The following is an 18,348-nucleotide window of genomic DNA, read 5'->3' as shown; positions in this document are numbered from 1 at the left end:
GGTGCTGACGCTGGAGGCGGTTGGTAGGCTGGAGGAGATTCCAGAGGCTCAGTTTTTTTCTTTGTCTCAACTTCTCCCCCTTTCTGTGGGTGAAGCGCTTGTGGGAATGATGTTCCACCTTGCTGAGGAGGCAGTGTGGGTTGGGGTGTTGGGGCAGACTCCAGGTCAGGGTCCATCTGAAATTTCAAACACTGAGAAGAGGGTGAGAGCCCTGCCTGTCGTTTCTCTCTTTTGTACTCTCTATTAAGTGTTTCTTCTTTCCATGCAGAAAACGCCCTCCAGTCCCCTAAGAACTTAACATTATCTGCAGACTCTACTTTTTCCTTCTGTTTCAACTTTTCTTCTAACTGTCCTATCTGCCTGGGACTAAAACTGCCCTTCTCAGGGAATTCTAAGTCCTTTACCCATATATCAAACTGTGCCAAATAATCCTCGCCATACGAGGTTTTCATAAACTGGATGTTTGGGCTGTCATAGGAACATCCAATTCTTATTATAGCACACTTGCTTTTTCTTTTCTTTCCCTAACTTACTGTTTCTGTTCCTCATTGTACACTGTTATATTAATAGGTTATGACAACAATGGCTGAGTTTTTATTAGGATCACAAGAAGAGCAGGTTGAACTATGTCCAAAAATGCGACACAATAATCCTTTAGGTGTGTTCTTATTAGTAAACAATTTATCTGACATTTGCCTTAAACCAAAGCAGGTATCATTTAACACAACAACCTCAAAGACAACTCGCGCATGTGTACAAAATCTGTTTCTCTGTTTCAGAATTTGGAGGAGGACAGTACTCTGTTAATTCATCAATATTTTGCGTGCACACCGGTGTGTCTTTGCGTTTTCGCGATCGAAGCTCTCTATCCCGTTCCCCAGACGGGCCAGTTGTTCACACAGAACAAAGGGAGCAAGATTCAATTCCCACGAATCGCTGAATGTGAATCCGTCGAAACACGCACCCGTACTTCCCCTCCTCAAGTAGGCGAGCGATTACCCAGTCGTCACTTAGGCGGATAATTCTCTTACACAACCCAATAAACTACTCGCAGTTTATTGTCTCAAAATTGTGTTTTATCCGTTGTCTGCAAACATATTGATGGTACCACAGTTTAGCAGTCCTCCTGAGCTCAGACAAACTTCTGTCCATCTCTTATATCAGTCTTCCTTGACTGGGACAATCTCTGTCCATCTCTTATATCATTCTTTAAATACTAGGACAAATCCCTGTCCATTTCTTGTATCATTCTTTAAATACTGTTTCCATTAATTTCTTTACACAAGAATGCAAAGGTATCACTTACTGGTTCGGTGAGCCCTGACGGTCTGGTCTCTCGTCCGAGTTCTCAGCTCCGCACCGTAGCCTTGGGAGTGTTACGTCGTCCGAGGATCAGACGCATAGGGCCCACCCAGGGGACGCCAAATTGTAATGGAAATTTCTAATAAACACTTCAGAGCGCTTAACAGTTGTCTTTTCAGTCATTTATTATAGTAGATCATATAAAAGATATATAAAATAGGAAAGGAAAGAGAAGAATAGAAGAAGACATCACTTCTGATGATGCCGAGAGTATGCGCACTCTGAGTTGTGTTTTAGGAATGTTATCTATTATACTCTGAAAGCATTCGCTCACTGCTTGTGTCTTCACGTGATTGGCTGAAGATTTTCTATGAAGCTTTGCTAAAGCGTGCACCTGGCGTGCTCTGGTATGTGCAGGCGGATGCGAGTTAGGGAGAGCTCAAGCTCCCTGCTTATCATCACTGAGGTCAGGAAAGGTGGTTACATCATGAGAAGATGCGTAGTTAGGACAAACTCAAGCACCCTGCTCATTACCACCAAGGCCACAGAAAAGCGATTACAGCATGTGGAAAAAACATCTTTCTCAGTATAGGCCACTTGAGCTCAACACACAGAAACACAGAGAATAATAATGTTCATCCATTAAAAATTCCCTCACACTCTTCAGTGACTTGGGGGACTGCTAGAATATTGTGTTCTCATAATTTTCATCTCCTTTAAAATGGTGGACTTCCTGCACCAGCTTCTTATTGATCTGACTTTTTTTTTTTTTAAACACCTAACATACCCCCCAAGGTTGATGCTCAAACATCATCACTTGGCATGTGGAATACTACAAACAGCATGACACCAAACGATGGATTCCTGGTTCTGCCCAGCATCATCAGGCTCATCCTCCCTGCTGGCCTGCTAGTGTCTCTGCTCCACGACCTCCGCTGCCGAACCTCTCACGCTGAGGAGATCCTGAGTAACAATGGATGGAGCCACACCCAAAGAGCTGAGCTTTCTAAATTCTTGAGTCGAGGTGGAAAAGATGTCCTGTGACCTCCTGGAGATCTGCCTTCAGTAGATTAAAGGAGTCTGTTTGACTAAGGATCTACAAAATTAAGCTCTTTTGGAAGTGTCTCATCCCTAAAATTGTCGGTTCCTCTGATGCCCAGAAAATTGAGCTGTGCTGATTGAGGCAGATGGAGAATTGACCTGTTCATTCTATGTTTCACATTAGTTCTCTCTTTATACACCTTTAGGACTTCATGACGAATTACTGAATGCCATTTTACATTGGAGATTTTAAATCCAGGTCACTAAAATATTCTTTGTACGGTCTCGCATAATTAACATCCCACAACAATAAAAGTTTACTTCATTACTTCTGTCTGTGTATTGTTATGCCCTTCACTTCTGAAAGGAGGAACTGGGTGATGTCTGATCAGTGGTATTTGCCACAACATCCTGTCATTCAACTTCTTGATCAGCAGCAAGAAATGCTCTTGACTCAACTGTTCCACTCGAGCAGATTCCTGAACCTTGATTGGCTTGAGGTGCTGTTTTTTTTTGGGGGGGGGGTACCTTTTTTCTAACACATCCACTCTATGTTAGTCTTCTACAGTGTCTAGTCCACATGACGCATGCTGTCTTTGGTTTGATCTTGAAAGTAAACGCATGTTGAGTCCAAGGTGGCGGAGCACTAGCTGGCTTTCCTTTTCAGTTTTGCACAAAATGGGAGTGATGGTTTAAATGTCAATTGAACCAACTGTAATTTGGTTTCATCTCACTGAATGAGTTGTGATTAAAGCTGGGTTTTCCCCTTGCAAGATGGCTCTTACAGAGGACTGTTTTTAAAATGTAGTGTTTCCATTTGTGCCAATGTTATAAATGCAAAAGTTTCAATTTTGCAAAACGTTGCTTTTGAGATGTCTCGAAAAATCATAAGGGTGTGTGGTGTTTTTTTTTTTTTAATAGTTGTGCATGGTGTTTTTCCTATGTCTCTCAAGATCATGTGGAGATGTGATCATTTTGTATATGTGGAGAGTCGCTTTTTATTTTAGGATGGTGTTCCTACTCTGTAAACAGTATGGCCTGATAGCCAGCCAAAGACAAGGAGCTTTAACTAATTAGCATGATCATGGAACTGCATTACACGAAGATGGCGACGTGTGTGCGTGTGTGTGTGTGTAGAACATGACTATTAAAAATATTGCATTACATCCAAAAGCTAGAACATGCAGGCAACATAGATCCAGAATTTACCCACTAGTGGATTCAATCCACTTAGTGTACACCAAACTGGCTTTGGGACACTAAGACATCCTGAACCACTTAGTATTTGGGATTTCCAGATACACTGGAGATGCTAAAGGCTTGCAAAAATACAGATGCCTACTGCTATTTTGAGGCAGGTTCCATGCATGCTGGAATGTTATAGGAAATTCCTGATAAAGAAAAACACCTTATGACAAAGATAAGCTCAAACATGGACTTCTAACAGTAATAAATGAGCCAGGGCCTAGATCTAGCATATTTTTATGGCCTTTAGCTGCACTGGCGTTATCAGTACATAAACATGCTGCTAGTCAAGCCAAGCAGGCGGTCTAATAAAATACAGTGGTGCTTGAAAGTTTGTGAACCCTTTAGAATTTTCTATATTTCTGCATAAATATGACCTAAAACATCATCAGATTTTCACACAAGTCCTAAAAGTAGATAAAGAGAACCCAGTTAAACAAATGAGACAAAAATATTATACTTGGTCATTTATTTATTGAGGAAAATGATCCAATATTACATATCTGTGAGTGGCAAAAGTATGTGAACCTTTGCTTTCAGTATCTGGTGTGACCCCCTTGTGCAGCAATAACTGCAACTAAATGTTTGTGGTAACTGTTGATCAGTCCTGCACACCAGCTTGGAGGAATTTTAGCCCATTCCTCCGTACAGAACAGCTTCAACTCTGGGATGTTGGTGGGTTTCCTCACATGAACTACTCGCTTCAGGTCCTTCCACAACATTTCCATTGGATTAAGGTCAGGACTTTGACTTGGCCATTCCAAAACATTAACTTTATTCTTCTTTAACCATTCTTTGGTAGAACGACTTGTGTGTTTAGGGTCGTTGTCTTGCTGCATGACCCACCTTCTCTTGAGATTCAGTTCATGGACAGATGTCCTGACATTTTCCTTTAGAATTCACTGGTATAATTTAGAATTCATTGTTCCATCAATGATGGCAAGCCATCCTGGCCCAGATGCAGCAAAACAGGCCCAAACCATGATACTACCACCACCATGTTTCACAGATGGGATAAGGTTCTTATGCTGGAATGCAGTGTTTTCCTTTCTCCAAACATAACGCTTCTCATTTAAACCAAAAAGTTCTATTTTGGTCTCATCCATCCACAAAACATTTTTCCAATAGCCTTCTGGCTTGTCCACGTGATCTTTAGTAAACTGCAGATGAGCAGCAATGTTCTTTTTGGAGAGCAGTGGCTTTCTCCTTGCAACCCTGCCATGCACACCATTGTTGTTCAGTGTTCTCCTGATGGTGGACTCATGAACATTAACATTAGCCAATGTGAGAGCGGCCTTCAGTTGCTTAGAAGTTACCCTAGGGTCCTTTGTGACCTCGCCGACTATTACACGCCTTGCTCTTGGAGCGATCTTTGTTGGTTGACCACTCCTGGGGAGGGCAATAATGGTCTTGAATTTCCTCCATTTGTACACAATCTGACTGTGGATTGGTGGAGTCCAAACTCCTTAGAGATGGTTTTGTAACCTTATCCAGCCTGATGACCATCTACAGCGCTTTTTCTGAGGTCCTCAGAAATCTCCTTTGTTCGTGTCAAGATACACTTCCCCAAACATGTGTTGTGAAGATCAGACTTTGATAGATCCCTGTTCTTTAAATAAAACAGGGTGCCCACTCACACCTGATTGTCATCCCATTGATTGAAAACACCTGACTCTAATTTCACTTTCAAATTAATCGCTAATCCTAGAGGTTCACATACTTTTGCCACTCACAGATATGTAATATTGGACCATTTTCCTTAATAAATAAATGACCAAGTATAATATTTTCATCTCATTTGTTTAACTGGGTTCTCTTTATCTACTTTTAAGACTTGTGTGAAAATGTGACGATGTTTTAGGCCATACTTATGCAGAAATATAGAAAATTCTAAAGGGTTCACAAACTTTCAAGCACCACTGTATATCCTGTCCAAAACTCATGTCCAGATCTACACTGCAAAAACTAGCCATCCTAATATAAGGAAAAACATAATACATTTGAGAACATTTAGACTATAATCAAGTGAAATAATCTGCCAGTGCAGTAAGATAATTACACTTGGTAAGACATCTTAGAATAAGTTGGTTGCAATCTAGAACTAGGTTTAATAATCTCAAAATTGGTGTCTTGTTTTCTTCTAATAAGAAATGCTAGATCGTTTCAACTATTTTCAAGATATTTTCACTTGCTAAGATATCATTTTTTGCAGTGTGCATTTTAACGTTGCACAGAGCTTTCACACTAAACAGATATACAATGTTCTCCATACACACAGGGATGCTTTATCATCCAGTCTTCCTGTCTAACTGCAGCTCGCCATTTTTCTCGTCATTCTGGGTTCTGCAGGAAGTGGTGAAAATTTAAACCAGGTTTATCTGGTTTAAAGCGCTGTACAAATAAACTTGATTTGATTTGATTTGATTTATCTCCACGTCTTATTACAGCAAAAAGTGCTACAGGACTCTAGCTTTGCTCTTTTAGACACAAGATCTACACGTATAAGACACATCGAAGACAATACTGCACATCAAAAGCCACACATCAAACACTGCACATTAAATACGAGACATAAATTCTGACACAATAAATATATGTTATTTACCAGCTGGGAGGTCCGTATGGTGAAATACCGTGACCGTCTTGAAAGTACTGACCGAGGCCCCATGGGCTGAGGTCAGTACTCAAGGCCGAGGTCACGGTATTTCACCATACGGACCGACCTTAAGCTGGTAAATAATATATATATTTTTTTCTTTACCAAATTCTAACAGAAAACGAGAGCGCCCGAAAGGGAAAACCGAGCCGAGCCAAGGCGAGCCGCCATTTTGAATCCTCATTCACGGCTCATTCAATAATGCAAATTGCTTTCTCCTCAGTATACAAGTGCACTTCCATGGCAGGAAAAAAACAACATTTTGCCACCTATGTAGTCCCCTATTTATACAACTAGGAGTCATTCAGGATTCAGCCATGTTTTTGCTCGGCGTTAGCAAATTACAGGTTTTTAGCTTTCTCACGAAATGTTTTCTTTAATTTTGTCTTCCTCAGGGTAGTAAAACTCGCTTTCGCTGTGAACACTGTCGTTATCGCTGTCCATGATGTAAAATTAATGCTATTATGCTGAGAAATGCTGGCAAAAATTTAGAAGATTTTTAATAATCTTATAAATAAATTTTGTAAAAAAAGATAAATGTTGACAAAAAAATGCTACTATGTTTATTCTTATGAACAAGCGAGTCACCAGAGGTCCGTACCCGGGGTCCGTACCATAGGACACGGACCCGCTCGCCAGCCAATCAGAGCGCAGGATTTGGACCGCGAAAAAAATAAATACAATTACTACACAAAAAAACATTAAATACCATACAACACAAATACAGTGGTGCTTGAAAGTTTGTGAACCCTTTCGAATTTTCTATATTTCTGGATAAATATGACCGAAAACATCATCAGATTTTCACACAAGTCCTAAAAGTAGATCAAGAGAACCCAGTTAAACAAATGAGACAAAAATATTATACTTGGTCATTTATTTATTGAGGAAAATGATCCAATATTGCATATCTGTGAGTGGCAAAAGTATGTGACCCTTTGCTTTCAGTATCTGGTGTGACCCCCTTGTGCAGCAATAACTGCAAATAAACGTTTGCGGTAACTGTTGATCAGTCCTGCACACCGGCTTGGAGGAATTTTAGCCCATTCCTCCGTACAGAACAGCTTCAACTCTGGGATGTTGGTGGGTTTCCTCACATGAACTGCTCGCTTCAGGTCCTTCCACAGCATTTCCATTGGATTAAGGTCAGGACTTTGACTTGGCCATTCCAAAACATTCACTTTATTCTTCTTTAACCATTCTTTGGTAGAACGACTTGTGTGCTTAGGGTCGTTGTCTTGCTGCATGACCCACCTTCTCTTGAGATTCAGTTCATGGACAGATGTCCTGACATTTTCCTTTAGAATTCACTGGGATAATTCAGAATTCATTGTTCCATCAATGATGGCAAGCTGTCCTGGCACAGATGCAGCAAAACAGGCCCCAACCATGATACTACCACCACCATGTTTCACAGATGGGATAAGGTTCTTATGCTGAAATGCAGTGTTTTCCTTTCTCCAAACATAACGCTTCTCATTTAAACCAAAAAGTTCTATTTTGGTCTCATCCATCCACAAAACATTTTTCCAATATCCTTCTGGCTTGTCCACATGATCTTGAGTAAACTGCAGACGAGCAGCAATGTTCTTTTTGGAGAGCAGTGGCTTTCTCCTTGCAACCCTGCCAAGCACACCATTGTTGTTCAGTGTTCTCCTGATGGTGGACTCATGAACATTAGCCAATGTGAGAGAGGCCTTCAGTTGCTTAGAAGTTACCTTGGGGTCCTTTGTGACCTTGCCGACTATTACACGCCTTGCTCTTGGAGTGATCTTTGTTGGTTCAGCACTCCTGGGGAGGGTAACAATGGTCTTGAATTTCCTCCATTTGTACACAATCTGTCTGACTGTGGATTGGTGGAGTCCAAACTCTTTAGAGATGGTTTTGTAACCTTTTCCAGCCTGATGAGCATCAGCAATGCTTTTTCTGAGGTCCTCAGAAATCTCCTTTGTTTGTGCCATGATACACTTCCACAAACATGTGTTGTGAAGATCAGACTTTGATAGATCCCTGTTCTTTAAATAAAACAGGGTGCCCACTCACACCTGATTGTCATCCCATTGATTGAAAACACCTGACTCTAATTTCACCTTCAAATTAACTGCTAATCCTAGAGGTTCACATACTTTTGCCACTCACAGATATGTAATATTGGATCATTTTCCTCAATAAATAAATGACCAAGTATAATATTTTTGTCTCATTTGTTTAACTGGGTTCTCTTGATCTACTTTTAGGACTTGTGTGAAAATCTGATGATGTTTTAGGTCATATTTATGCAGAAATATAGAAAATTCTAAAGGGTTCACAAACTTTCAAGCACCACTGTACATCAAGTCCAGAGAATCAAATACCACATGACAAATACGATACATTAAATACTGCACGCAAAATACTACACATTAAATATCGCACAACAAATACCACTCATCAAAAACAAAACATGAAAAACTGCACAAAAAATACCAGAGATCAAATACTACACATCAAACACCACACAGGAACTATCATACATCAAATACCACACAACAAATACTACAGATCAAATACCACAAATCACATCCAATACCATTCAACACCACTGAACAGGACTCTCCTTCACTAACAATCTACCAAACACAAGATGGCGCTGTTACCAAGGCAACGGGCCGAGCTCTGGTCCACTTTCACAACATGAATATAAACAGGATTTTTCTCAAAGCAAATGTACTGAAATATAAATATAACTACACATTCATTAAATTATTAATAAAAGAGTGATAATTTACAAATGCATTATTTGAATTCCAGTGTTTTATCTGTAAGTTATCAGCTCAAGGATTTAAAAGTGTAAAGTTTACATCCACTGAGAGAGAGAGAGGGAGAGAGAGAGAGAGAGGGATGAGGGGCGTCCCCATGACGTCACCAGGAGTTTGCTGTATAAAAGCCTCTTGCTGTCTGTCTGTGTGTGTGAGAGAGTAATTTGAGTTTGGTGTGGATCAGGAGCCCTGAGGAGCCTTCACCATGATTAAAGTTCTAACGGTGTGTGTGGTGCTGCTGGCTGTGCTTTTCTCAACACAGGTTTGTGTCTCACACATAGAGTTAATATACTGTATTTATTTTATTTCTCCAGTCTTTGTTTAATCTTCAGTGTATAAATCCTGCAGAATACTGATGCATGTGGTCACTGCACTCTGCATGCTTCAGGGTTTTTAAATTAATTAATTAGGAAACTTTTTTTCTTGATGTCTTATTTAGCTTAATCTTTATTCTATCTGAACTCTGCTCACTGGATTCTCCTCCTCACTTTATTAGATTTTCAGTCTTTATTATAAAGAACAGGTTGCTAGTGCCTTCTAATTAACAAAATTAATAAACAAACATGATTTTACTAAATGGAGAAGCTCAGATGCATGTAATTAGTTTTTAATAGGTTTTAAGATTAGTGTGTTTTTAGGTGACTTCATGTAATTGATCTGGAAGGTTATGAGCTTGGTGCTCTGGGTGGGGTTGTGGGTGGGGTTTTTTTTTTTTAAGGTTTAGGTGTAAGAGGAACTTGAGGGGCTTCTTTCCTTCCTTTATTTTAAGGGGGCGGGAACAATCCTTTTTCTGTTAACAGGAGCAGGGTTTTATTTATTTAAAACTTAAGTTTATCCTATGAGTCCTGCCTTTTCACCATTTCACTTTTCCTGATCTTTAATCTGTTCTGACATGGCCATATTCCTCCACTCTCATAATGCTACTCCTGAGTTTTCAATGGATTCTGATTATTTGAAAGATCTAATCAGTCTGCCCAATAGCTCCAGCCTGGTTTTGTGACTGGTACAGCTGTGTGAGCTCCTGTGCCACTGACTCCCTGGTTCACTGTTGGAGAAGCTGATAGAATATTGTGATCGTGTAACCATTTTCATGTCTCTAAAATGGTGACCGGTGGATTCCTGCACCAGATTTTTAATGTTCTTGATCTGACTCCTTTTTGCCCATCCCTAGGTTGATGCACAATCTCCTCCAGTAAATAGTACAAATAGCACGACGCCAAACGATGGATTCCTGGTTCTGCCCAGCATCCTCAGCCTCATCCTCCCTGCTGGCCTGCTAGTGTCTCTGCTCCATGATCTCCACTGCTGAATTGCTCATGCTGGGGAGATCCTGAGTAACAATGGATGGAGCCACACCCAAAGAGCTGAGCTTTCTAAATTCTTGAGTCGAGGTGGAAAAGATGTCCTGTCACCTACTGGAGATCTGCCTGCAGTGGATTAAAGGAGTCTGTTTTGACTTGACTAAGGATCTACAAAATGAAGCTCTTTTGGGAATGTCACTCCTGAAATTCAGTTCCTCTGATGCCCAGGAAATCGAGCTGTGCTGATTGAGGCGGATGAAGAATTGACCTGTTCACTCTGTGTTTCTCACTTAGTTTGCTGTAGAAGTTCTTTTAGGACTTATTGAATGGCATTTTTTACATTGGATTTTAAATCCAATGTCCCTAACTAAAATCCTGTTTTTGTATGAGTAACCATAATTGTAATGGCCCCCAATAAAAGCTTACTTCACTAGTTTTTGTCTGTTCTACTCCTTGCTCAGTTCCTCCTTTGATGTCTGATCAGTGGAGTTTGTCACATCTTTGTCATTCAGCTTTTCGATCGGCAACAGGAAACTATCTTGACTAGGCTGTTCCAGTAGAGCAGATTCTTGCACCTTGATTGGATCAAGGTGCTGGGGGGAGGGGAATTACGTTTTTCCTAATAAACCAATGTAGATTAAACTTATCTAGGGTGTCAAGAATCTTCAAAGCCATGCATACCATCTTTGCTTTGGTCTCTAAAGTAAAATTGCATGTTGAGTTCAAGGTGGTGTAACGCTAGCTTTACACTTTTGCACAAGACGAATGTGACTTTAAATTTCATGCAATTGGTTTGTGTCCCAACTGGGTGAGGTGTGACTTGAAGCTGGTTTTCTCCTCTCATATTGGCTCTTGGGGGGGGTTGAGTTCCAGAGACCTCAGCAAAGCAGAACCTAATTTTCAAAATTGAGTAAAGTTGATGTTCCCTTAGATCTTTGGAAGGCTTTTTCTCTGCCAGCAAGATATTTATGGCATGCTTTATTTTTCATCAAATCGGTGTCTTTTCTGGATGCCAAGATTCTCCTTGGTGTTCGGTGTTATTTCTGAGGGCAATGTAGATAGTGCAAGGTATTCCATGAATGATCCCTCAGGCAAATACTGCATATCAAATGGTGGCAACATATGAGCCAGGAAGTCCTTAGGAGAGGAATGACCAACACAGTAGGGACAATGCTAAGAGGAAACTAAGATGGTTGGGTTTATCAAGGTTGGACATGTTCCTGAGCAGCAACTCTTCAGGGAGCTTAAGGATGGCTTTTGTGATCATGGTAGGCCTCTAAAATGGGTCCTCTTTGACTGTGTATTAAAGTGTTTTGCCATAGTTCTGTCTGGTACCAGGAGGCAGCAGGCTGTGAAAAGTGGTGCCTGAACCTCAAGTAGGGGAGAGCTTTCTCTGAAGAACGGTGTAAAGAACATGCTGAAAAGGGTACCAAAGGCAACATGGAGCTCCCTATTGTCAAATTTGATGGAGTTGGAGTTAGTTCATTTATTCAGGAGACTTTTATCCAGTGCAGGTCACAACTGGGACAGAATCTGAGCACATGAAGGTTAAAGGCTTAACTTTCTCATCACTAACACTTTTTTTCCTTTTAATTCTAAATTTACAAGAAATTATTCCAGGCTCACATCAATGGCAGAACTTTCAGTACAACTACAGCAACAAAAATCTCATATGAAAATCAGTTCTGTCAATTTTTAAAGATTAAAATATCCAATGGTTGTCAGTAGCATAAACTTCAGCAGTCTTGTGTGGTTTGTGTTAATCATTCAGCCTTGAACTAACCTCAGCCTTACTGACTCATAAGAGTTAAATCTTTAAAATCTGAGATTAAGACACAGCTATTGTAATTAAAAACAGAGAGCCAAGTCTATCAGCATTTAAAGCACTGAGCTGATTAGTATGCTAATGCCAGCTTCTTAAAAGTAAACACATGGATGATCCCAAACACAAATGTAATGAGTTTAAACTTTGGATGAACTTGAAAGAAAATATCAGACACATTACATTAATGTACTACTGTGTGATTTTTTTTTTTTTTTGTCTTAAACATTACAGAGGTGCTAATTCGTATTGTGCTACTTGTGATGGAAAGTCTGGCTCGAAGTGAATTAGAGGACTCTGATGAGAGTTGATTCGCAAACGATTCATTGACGTTTTCCTCCAAGAACTAGCGAAAGTTGTTGGTCTTTATCTCATGATGGTGATTATTGTTCAGTGAGAGCGACAAAGGATCTATTTATTGGAAATAAATAAAACTCTGTAGAAAGGTGAGTCGACTTCCAACGTTCACCTAAAACACACATGCAAACTCCTCACCTTTCGGCGAAATTCGCCGTTTTGGTCCCAAAATAGGTCACTTGTGTGAATCGTGTAGATCCGAAGAGTTTTTTTTGGGGGGGGGGGGTAGGCAGGCTACAACGCTATTGTTGCCAAACATTTCACTTACAAGGTTACAGCCAATCAAGATAAACAGTTACTAACACGCTTCTTTTCCATTGGAGTTCCGATCAGCTGGTGCACAACCCACTGCTGGTTGCCAGTCCTCGCTTACGAATATTCCACAGATTCAGACCGCAAAGTCACCTTTTTATAGAGAGATCTGGCAACCTCATCTCGCGACTGAATCTGAATACCAATGGAACAGTTTCCAGCGCGCTCGGGGGTGAATAACCATGGGCGGATCTACCGGGGTGGCATATGCCACTCTAAAAGAAAGCCTTGCCACCCCTGCTGCTACCCCAGTTGGCAGCGACGAATTCAAAGAAAAATTACGGCCAATTTGACATTTACGTGCGCGAATTTCCAATGTCCGACTGTGGCGAATGCAGCACGAGAGAGATAACGCCAGAGATTGGTTGCTTTGGAAAATTGAGAGGCGCGAAGCGAGGGAGCCAGGAGTCGCGAGGAAAGGAGACACGGGAGGAAAGGGGTAAAAGCTGATTAACTATCTATCAAAAAATGAAATTATAATGAATGAACAGTGCTAGCATAGTTGCGATGCTGATTTTGAGAGGATAAAAATCAGGTTGGAGAAGGTTATTTAGCTAACTATACATGTAAGGCAAAAAAAAAAAAAAAGTGTGTTTCCGGTAACCCGACCGATCGAGAATTTCCGCGTCGAAATTGCCGACCGTAAAGTTTTTATTACAAGTTTCCCTCGATATTTTAGTGTAAGTGGCGTTAGTTTGTCATAATTTTTTGTTTCAACGCATTCAAGTTGTGAAAGAAACGATAAAAAGTAAAATGTTTTGCCACTTCTATCAGCCCTCCTGGCTGTAATGCAAATTGCTTCCTCTTCAGTATACAAGTGCACTTCCATGGCAGGGAAAAACACTACATTTTGCCGCCTATGTAGTCCCCTATTTATACAAATAGGAGTTATTCAGGATTCAGCCATGTTTTTGCTCCGTGTTTTTGCTCGACCCAAGTTCTACAGTAGGCTGGGCGAGGCCGGCTGCTTTTAATGGAAGTAGCCGAGCCTAGGACGTTCAACCATATTTTCACGTTATTTCTTGATAAGGTGTTTTCACATTATCACATGAAAATATCATGAAATTACGTGATAATTTCGTATCATGAAATTGTTATTACATGATAAATATATTGTAAAAACGTGATAACTCTGTTAACAATATCTTTTCACGTAATTACTTGAGTCTAAGCCAATTTTTTTTGAGTGTGGCAGCAATACGCTTCCGCAGATCATAACTCGAACTCTTGCGATATTTTTTTTATTCGTTTAAAGATTTAAAACACTTATTTTATTATGATGTGTGGTATAAAGGATTCTGTGCCAAAATACTATTTTGTAAGATGTTTACTTGTGTTAATTTTTTCGAACAAAATAAAACAAATTAAGAAAAAAATTTCCTACCTACCGACCTTATTTTAGTATTTCATGTTACCTGAAACACACTTTTTTTTTTTTTGGCCTAATGTTAGCTAGGTCTGACATTAGTTTTGTGTAAAGTCGGCCACAAAAGTTAATATTGATTCACCGTCTGTCAAGGAAAGCATTGCTATTGGCTGAAGCTTATGATTCAAATATTGAGGATCTTAAACATGAGTTACATCAGACGAGGAGAGTACTAGACAGAAAAAAGGGGGAACAGGAGAGTCCTACCACTCTCATGGAGTTCACTGTTTTTGGACCCATACCAAGATGATGATGATGTTTTTTTTTGAGTTGTTCAGGTTGTGTAAAATAGCGGTTGTCTTGCCTGTGAGCATCCTGTGAACGAAGTTTTTCATCTCTCAGGCTCATAAAGACTTATTTGCGGTCGACTATGACAGAAAAGAGACTATCAAGTTTGGCTGTACTCAGCATTGAATCAAAGCGCACAAAAGCATTAGATCTTGATAAATTTGTGAAGCGTTTTGCTGAGCAACATGGAAATCGCCGCATTCAGCTGTTGTAGGCATGACAAGTTCATGTTCTGCTCACTGGTGAGCCTTTACAAAGCGTGAGGGAAAAAACTATAAAATGTGACACTGGTGTAAATGGTTTAAATCATGCTGAACTTGAAGCAGTGTTGTTATTGTTGTTTTTTAGTGTCTGTTCTTTTGCATATACAGTATAAAACTGTCCAGAAACGGTATAGACCTCATCTGAGAATGTGTGTTCTTCGTGAACAATAAAGGCATGAGATTAAGTTTATCTGTATGAGTTTGTAAATGGCAGTCTGTGCCCTTTTGTAGTGTGTACATACTATTTGTCGTCAAACTGTGATTAAATTCGGTATATATACATGTCTGTAATACGTTGCCACCCCTCAAAAATTCCTGCCCCCCTCTTGCCACCCCATAAATATTTTTCTAGATCCGCCCCTGATTTCACATAGGTGATGCCTTTAAGAAAATTGACAGACAGGGATTGGCCAGGTGTGTCCTCTGGGGTAGGTCTGTTAGATAGCACAGGCAGTAATATATACCTTTTTGTAAATAGCCCACTGTGTTGTACACAGGGGTGAAAATTAACTTCACAAAATATCAAACTTTACCGGCCACTGACAAATAAATGGTACAATTTACCGGCCACTCAACAGTAACTTATTAAGACATGTTTATGGAAAGTTATTTTGTACTGTATTAAATTCAAGATGTCACTGGTTGCAATTTTTTTTGTAACGTAGACTACGAAATGTACTTTTGCGCGCGTGCCGTGTCCCCGTGCATCCTTCTCACCTTTTTCACCCCTGACCAGTTTGCATGCCTGTTAAAATAACCGAATCAAAGATTCAGCACGTTTGCAAATGACACATTCCGATTAGATTAAATTAGCTTTCCTGGTTTATACGACGTTCACGCTAGCAAGCAGTTGTGGGCGCGTGGCCTAAAAATACAGCCAACAACCCACTCTACAATTTACAGTATACACACCACTTGTGTTTAAAAGTTCGATTTAGTTATTACATGCTTTGCTTCGCTCTATCGCCATTCTCAGATTAGATTAGCAAAGCAAGCTAACTCAAACTGTACTAGCGATCTCATTTCAAGCAAGAGCGATCTCTTCTACATCCTTCCATCTCTATTTATCTTCATATTTACCTTCTATATATGACAGGACAAGATGGAACCACGGTTTTATACTTCAGACGTTGTTTTGTTGCCGAAATCGTTGCTCGGTGTTACGTACATAGAAAATAAACATTCGCTTTGTCACTTGCTAGTGAGAACATATGGGATGTATTTTAGTTCTTATGCTTTTTTTTTTCCTTTTGTGTGCCACACACACGGTTAAAGCAAGATATTCATGCGTGCTACTTTTTTTTTTGCAAGGAAGCAAACGCCTACTGTAGATCATTGTCTTTCCTGTGCATTATCTGATCTTATATATGTATGAGCAAAGTATCCATGTGCATGCACAGGACATTTACCATCATCAGGTTTCAAAACTAATGTCTCTGCATCAGATGGGGTTCACAGATTATTGGCTGAACGTTATAATGCCACATTTGTCTTTTCTTTTCTTCACAGTTTGAGATTTTGCAACACAACATTACAATTATTGATAATATTTTAGCACATGGGGCGGCACGGTGGTGTAGTGGTTAGCGCTGTTGCCTCACAGCAAGAAGGTCCGGGTTCGAGCCCCGTGGCCGACGAGGGCCTTTCTGTGCGGAGTTTGCATGTTCTCCCCGTGTCCGCGTGGGTTTCCTCCGGGTGCTCCGGTTTCCCCCACAGTCCAAAGACATGCAGGTTAGGTTAACTGGTGACTCTAAATTGAGCGTAGGTGTGAATGTGAGTGTGAATGGTTGTCTGTGTCTATGTGTCAGCCCTGTGATGACCTGGCGACTTGTCCAGGGTGTACCCCGCCTTTCGCCCGTAGTCAGCTGGGATAGGATCCAGCTTGCCTGCGACCCTGTAGAACAGGATAAAGCGGCTACAGATAATGAGATGAGATGAGATTTTACCACATACTGATATTTCAGTTCTTCGGGAGTTGAATGACTTATTGGTTATTTAGTATAAATACGCAGGCGGTAAATCGTGTGCACTGATTGGTTGAGAAACTCAGAATATTTCTCAATAATCACCTCAAGCGACTTGGCAAAATGGCTCCAATCGCTTTGTCACTGTAAGTGAGGAAGAATTACAAATGATGAAAGAAAATGCTGTTCCTAAAAGCACTAAAGATGCTCTGAAGTTTGGTCTAAAACTATTCAAAGGGAGGTGGAGCTGGGATTTATTTTATCGATTTCAAAACAAAGGATTTTATGTGACTCGGCGTAAATCAGTGATACAAGTCTGTGCTGCAAAGTTATTACATTTACATGAAGCTTTTGAAGTTTGAAAAAAATGTATATGATTCTTAAAAAAATTTTCCACCTGTGTATTTATTCTAAAACAATTACTGCCTCAGGCTCAGTGAATATCTGAGCCTCGACTTCATCTCAATTATTATTCACTGATATTCACTTCACCTTCTGAGAGTAATTGTTAAATATTCTATCCACATTCACTGGACATGAGCAATCACGCACTCTGATTGGCTACTCTACTACTAGGATATCAGTTCATATACCATGAGGGGAGAAAAACAAAATGGCAGTGCACAACAAGTCAGATATATCACTTTATCAAGTATTCAAAAGAAACAGAAATAGCTAAAAGAATATATCCCCCCCCATATTTCCTGTTCCACACTCCAGCCCAGTCGGTGGCAGTAATGCACCTTTAAGTTGGTTTGCCAACCATAAAAAAAAAACCTAAACAAGAAGAAAATGGCGAAGCGTTATTGAACCAACCGAGGACGAAATAAAAACTGTACTCGAAAACAAAACTCCCAAAAATTAAAAAAGCAACAAAATATGGAATGAAAGTATTTGATAGTAAGAACTTATCTTTTTTAATCTTTCAATAATAATAATAATAATAATAATGATAATAATAATAATTTATTATTATAGCATTTTTCACAAATTGCTCCTGTCATTTTGCCAGTTTATTTACATTCTAAGCGGAAATGATTTTGTCGGATGTTTTGTATAAAGTTTTTATGTATTGAATTTGTTAAAAATGCTCTGTTTCTCAAAATCCAGTGAATGTGGATAGAATAAAACGGTTATTCCACTCGATCTCGGTGCTACGCGCCTCGTCAGCTATCAGCTCACGTACAACTCGATTTCGAGGAATAACTCTTAAATAATAAATCAATAAAATCTCCACACAAAGAGGCTAACGGGAATCCTGGGATCAGACTACACGATTCAGCCTGATTTTGACACGATTTTGTCGTGGCTGATAAATTTTCCGACAAATATGAGTGTCAGAAAACGCGAACAGGCCTTGTCAGGTGACACGATCGAAGAACAGCAATGTGGCATCTGGGACATCCCGCGACACCACAATGAAAAATCTAGCATGTCAGAATTTTTCATATTTTCTCACCAGGTTTTCAACTCCTACATGTTCCTGAATGAAGATTATTTGGGGTCAAACTTGTCGTGTTGCTAGAAAAGCTAGAAAGCCAGGACCAGCTAGCATTGTTAACTTATTTCGGGT

The 18,348-nt window shown here is 40.0% G+C and overlaps 1 long non-coding RNA gene across 1 annotated transcript; it reads left to right on the top strand.

Moving 5' to 3' along the window:
- The first annotated feature begins 9,202 nt into the window (after nucleotides 1-9,202).
- Nucleotides 9,203-10,776, top strand: LOC132893739 (uncharacterized). The gene is made up of 2 exons (XR_009655585.1): nucleotides 9,203-9,304; nucleotides 10,214-10,776. It is a non-coding gene; the product is annotated as an uncharacterized LOC132893739 (long non-coding RNA).
- Nucleotides 10,777-18,348: the final 7,572 nt, after the last annotated feature.

This window comes from Neoarius graeffei, chromosome 11 (genome assembly GCF_027579695.1).
Source record: "Neoarius graeffei isolate fNeoGra1 chromosome 11, fNeoGra1.pri, whole genome shotgun sequence".
In the NCBI taxonomy this organism is placed as follows: Eukaryota; Metazoa; Chordata; class Actinopteri; order Siluriformes; family Ariidae; genus Neoarius; species Neoarius graeffei.
This window is presented reverse-complemented; position numbering and strand designations above follow the sequence as displayed.